General features: G+C 32.5%; 2 long non-coding RNA genes across 2 annotated transcripts; both read left to right on the top strand.

Annotated features, from left to right (window-relative positions):
* On the top strand, nt 598-2,236 carry LOC107648709. The gene is made up of 4 exons (XR_002348612.1): nt 598-900; nt 1,003-1,625; nt 1,698-1,733; nt 1,917-2,236. It is a non-coding gene; the product is annotated as an uncharacterized LOC107648709 (long non-coding RNA).
* Nucleotides 2,847-3,524, top strand: LOC107648710. The gene is made up of 3 exons (XR_001622031.2): nt 2,847-2,878; nt 3,179-3,247; nt 3,359-3,524. It is a non-coding gene; the product is annotated as an uncharacterized LOC107648710 (long non-coding RNA).

The following is a 5,258-nucleotide window of genomic DNA, read 5'->3' as shown; positions in this document are numbered from 1 at the left end:
TTGATTTCTTCTTCTGTATGTGTAAGCATAATTGTTAAACAGCTATGCCACACTACTTGTCTTACGTTTCTCTTACCCTTCAACCTTTTCTTCATTTGTGGTTCTGACTTTTTTCCTTCATTTACTTGTTATTCTTATATTTTATCACTTCTTTTATTTAGAATTTTGAGTTTTACTGGCTTTATGGGGTTGTGTTTGTTTTTTTTTTTTTATAATTTAATATTATGCTTTTTTTTACTCCAATTGATTTATCTTGTCTATTTTCTCTTTTGTCACTACTAGAAAACTAGTTATTACAGACGGATATTTCTGACGGATTTTATCCCACTGAAATACAGATGGAATTTCAGAGGGATTTTTTTGTCAGAAAACAAAAAAAAAAATAGATTAGCATAAATTACAGACGGAAAAGAGAATCCGTCTATAATTCAGTCGGAAAATTAATTTTTTTTTTCGTGGAATAGTTACAGACGAATTTTCTGTCTGTAATTAAGTAGACAAAACGCTACATTTTATTAAATTATTACAGACGGAAAATTCGTCTGTAATTTAAAATTTTCCGTCAGAAAATATTAAAATAAGAGTTGTGAGTGAAAAGCTCCTCGTTTCAATCACGGTACTTCTCCAAATCTCTACACTCATCCCTTCCAAATCCTCCATCAGCGGCGCATCTCAGCTTTCTAATTTCATGCAATTAATTCCTCTTTTTCCAATGGATCTTCTTCGTCACGCTCTCTTCCGTTCCTCCTCCTCCTCCGCCGCCGCTCTGCTGCCATTGTTCGGTTGTTCCTCTGAGTTTTTGGCGTCTTCCGCCGCTGCCGCGACCACTCGCGTCGGACGATCTCTCTCTATCATCCCTTGCGTCGCACGAGCCCCCTCCCTGTGATTCTGTTGTTTAGGGTTCAATTTTTCTGTGCCAATTTTAGATTTATCAGTTTTTCTTCGCAGTTTCTATCTTCTTGTTGTTGTTGATGCTGATTGAGCTTCTTGTTCTTGTTACAGTTTCTATCACATGCTGGTATCTCAAAACAAATGGTAATTTTGCCCTTTCCATTCTCTTTCTTCTATTTAAATGTTTCTAATTTCCAGCTTAGGGATTCGATCACCTGTTCTGAGCTTGTTCCACGATTCTACTCTATTTGTGATTTTTTTGTGTGGATAAATGCATTGCTTTCAATCCTTCATCTTGGTTAATTATTTTGGAACCCTAGAATTGCACATTCTTAATTAATCAGTGTTCTAGCAATACAGTGAAATTCTTTGAACTCTTATAGATATAGAATGGAATTGAACTTCTAGATTATGGCTTCTCTTAATCACTTATTGCAGCAGATAAATTTATCTATGCAGAAATTACAGTATTAGGATTATTTATTGCAGTATTATTCTCTCTTCTGTGATTTGGAAGTTGTAGAAGTAGTTAGGTGATATGTTAAGATAGAATATTGAAAGGTTCCTTTTTTTTTCTCCTTCTGTTTTATGACCTTCTTTTCAGCTTAAATATTAATGAAAAATAAAATTAGCTTTGTCTATGACCTACTTGGCTGAGGAGTGAGGAGCAGATATTCCGATATGATATCAAGTTTGGTGGAAAAGCCCAAACAGCTTTTCATGAAAGATATCAGGTTAGTGCACTAATTGATTCTATGAATTTGTTAAATAGGAATTGGTTATTGACTTGGTTATTTTGGTGGCAGGATGCTGCCCAAGTATAATGTCACTGCCACGTTAAGGTTGGTTTCAAATTAATTTCTGTTTAAAAAATGATAAATCTAAAGCATCAAGCAGAAATTGGAAGCTAAGAATTACTAGTAGAGAGTACACTCGAAGAGACATAATGTGAAGTTATGGGCTTATTATTATTTAGAGCATAATGTGACATTAGTTTATTTGAAATTGCATGATGCATGGTTTAGAGTTTCTTCATGTGAAACCTGGAAAAGGAGCAGCATTTGTGAGAACCAAGCTCAAGAACTATGTTACAGGGAATACAGTTGAGAAGACTTTTAGAGCTGGAAGCTCGGTAATCTATTCTAAACTGCAGTTTTAGGGCTCATGCTTGGAGTTGTTATGTTCATAATTGTCACTTGAATAGGAAAAGGAAATGTTCTGGAGTTTTAGTAGCTATTATCCTCTATTAATAATATTACATAACACAACTCTCCTCTATTATCCGAGTTCTGGAGAAGCTATGCAAAGCACATCAGTGAAAAAATTGCTAATCCGAGTTTTAGTAGCAAAAATTTTCAATTTTGTTTTCATTTGCATGCTCAACGTGTACTTTATGGCAGCTTTTTATATGGTAAGCCTCTTTTCTTTAAGGTAGCAATTATATAACCACTGCAGGCTTAAGTACCGCAGTTTGCTATCAATCATTAAGATCAGGTTATAGCTCTATGGATTGTGACACAAAATATCTGAATTCATATCCTACTTGTCTTGCCCCTGTGAAATTATAAATGAATTCAATTTTTCAAAATTTGGTATTTGCGTTTTTTATTCAGATTATCAGTTTATCTATCGTTCTTTTTTTACTTTCTCCAATTTGTTGCCCATTGCTTGCACCAAGTTATAATTCTTTTGCTCCTCTGGTTCCTTCTCAGCTAGTGATTCTAAAAAGATAAAGGGGTAGTAGAAAATGTAGCGTGAGAATTTGGATGCAGAAGATGAGAGGAGCAAAGAGAGCATATAGAAGAAAATATGGCCAGCCAGGTAAGTTTGCTTATAACTGTGTAGATACCAGCCATGAACGCCACAGAGAGAGTTACAAGTGTAGTGCCAAGAAGCGGCATTGCCAGCTTCATAGCGAGAATATCTTTTGTATGGCACTAGTTTTTCAAATGGTCAAGCAATGACGTTATTCCAGGCTTGTAAAACTGTAAGTATTATTTTAACCATGCAATCCGAATGTCTGATATCCTACTTTGATAGTATCATTCTTAAATATAATTTGTGGTAAAAGATGGGGAGTCTTTGAATCTTTATGCTTAATCGCCAAAGAGCTTACTTGTGAAGTTATGGATTGGAACTTGGAAGTATGTAAAAAATCACATGCTTTGGGCTCCTAGCTCAAGCTCAAGCAGGATATTAAGTCACAAGCTTAACCTTCAAGAACATAAGAACAATTTTTATTTTTTATTTATTTTTCGGGGCTAATGTTTACTCTTTAGCTTGGCAGGAGTCTGAGAAACTGCAATCTACAAGGAACTGTTCCTGATTTCAGCCCAATAGCAAATCTTAGCTATTTGTATGTTTAGCTATCTCTGGTGATTTTGCATTGTGACTAGTGACATTGAAATAATTTTCTTCTCCTTTTTATGACTACCCTCTAATTTGTGGTTGTTGGTTCATGTTGTAGAGATCTTAGCTGGAATCATCTTACAGGACACTTGCCAACAAATAAACTTTCAGACAATATATAGCCAATTTTATTTATATATTTTGTATATATAACAATGTTCGTTTATTTTCATGCTAGCGATGATCAACATGAGTCTGATGTAGTAATGCTCTTGCTGTTGCAGCAATCTCAAAAAAAAAAATGCTTAATGCAAAAATTTAAAAATAAAAAACACATGATAATAACTAATAAATAATCTGAAAAATATTAGGAGTTATCAAAATTTATTTTTTTTTGTTATTGTTTAGTTATTAATTCAATTTTTTAATCTAGTAATCTAACAACATACTTTATCGATATAATGGTCAAATTCGTTCTTGAAAGATCACTCATCTCCAAATTAATCCCTAACAATTTTTTTAATCAAATTCGTCTTTTAAAAATTTTAAACTAATCGAGTTAGTCATTTTGTCATTTTTTTTTGTTGATGACGCCAAATTTTGTTAATGTGGCACGTTAAGTGATACTACAACACACATAGGAGTATTAATTGACTATTAGAATGATAAGTTTATCAAAGATCAAATTAAAACCTAATTGAGAAGACAATTTGAGGTATTGGAATCTTTCAATTTGGAGTTCATTTGGTCTAATTTTATAAATTTGTCATGTTAGCTGCTAATTAAGACTACAAGATGTATGTTGTTGTATCATTTAACGTGTCACATCAATAAATTTTGATGCCATTAGCAACAGAAGTGACGGAAAGACTAAAATGACTAACTTAAAATCTTTGAATGACAAATTTGATTTAAAAAATCTTTCGAGAACTAATTTGAAGAATGAATTATCTTTCGGAAACTAATTTTACCATTTACTCTTATTCTATACTTTTAAATATTGATAATTAATTAATGACCAAAGATTATAAATTTTGACGACTCTCTAGCATTTTTATAATTTTTTGAATCTCAAATAAAAATAATTAACCTTGACTTTAATCCTTTACTAACTTTCTCATTCTAAAAAAACTTGAATAAATAAATGATATAGATCCTTTAACATTGAATTGATTCATAATGTTGCTGAATTAATATGTTTTCACTCAATCACCTTAGATGATAAGCATAAATAATAACATAAGCAAAATTGATAATAGTGTCACAAATGACATAACCAAGTTTAGCAAACAAAATGTAGTAGACATATCAAATAGTTTTCCAAAAAACTAACTTAAAAGTAATTTAATTTGCTCAAAGGAAGTTTGCTAATATCTATTATAACCCAAAAACTAATGTTTGTTTCGAAAATAAGATAATGTCAACTTGGTCACTTTTTCAAATTGTTAATGGTTTGATTTGGAATAAACTTGAATATTCATATTGTGGCACTACTTGCTACCGTCAAGGTCTTCTTTGATGCTCCTCTACTTGATCTTGTTGTCACATTTGTTGAAGGTGGTGGAGCAACTTAAAACTAAGTAGTTAATGACACGGGTAGCTTAATGATTGATTTTTTGGCCTAAATTTAGATGGTTCTTTGAAATAAATTTTGGCTGGAGCCTTGAAGGATGTTTGGACTACTGGTGCTACTAATCTTCATTGAGGTTGGACTGGTGGTGCTACTAGTTTTAATTTTCGTTAGATTGGTGTTGCTAGTCTTAGTTGAGGTAGAGTTGGTGTTGCTAATGTAGGTTGAGATGGAACTAACAATAGTCTTGCTGGAGAGACTGATGAGCTTGGTTCAACCGAATTCGATATTATTAGAGTAGGTTGAGTAGTTGCTATTTGGATCAATCCTGTTCTCAGGGATTCTTGTAATTATACAACCATATACACAATACAAATAATAAACCATCACATTAAAATTAAGATGTAAAACGCATGCAATTTTTTGGAGGTTGTGATAACTTGCATTA

The sequence above is a fragment of the Arachis ipaensis genome, chromosome B06, assembly GCF_000816755.2.
Source record: "Arachis ipaensis cultivar K30076 chromosome B06, Araip1.1, whole genome shotgun sequence".
Lineage (NCBI taxonomy): Eukaryota > Viridiplantae > Streptophyta > Magnoliopsida > Fabales > Fabaceae > Arachis > Arachis ipaensis.
Note: the sequence above shows the minus strand (reverse complement) of the source record. Positions and strands in the feature narration are given on the sequence as shown.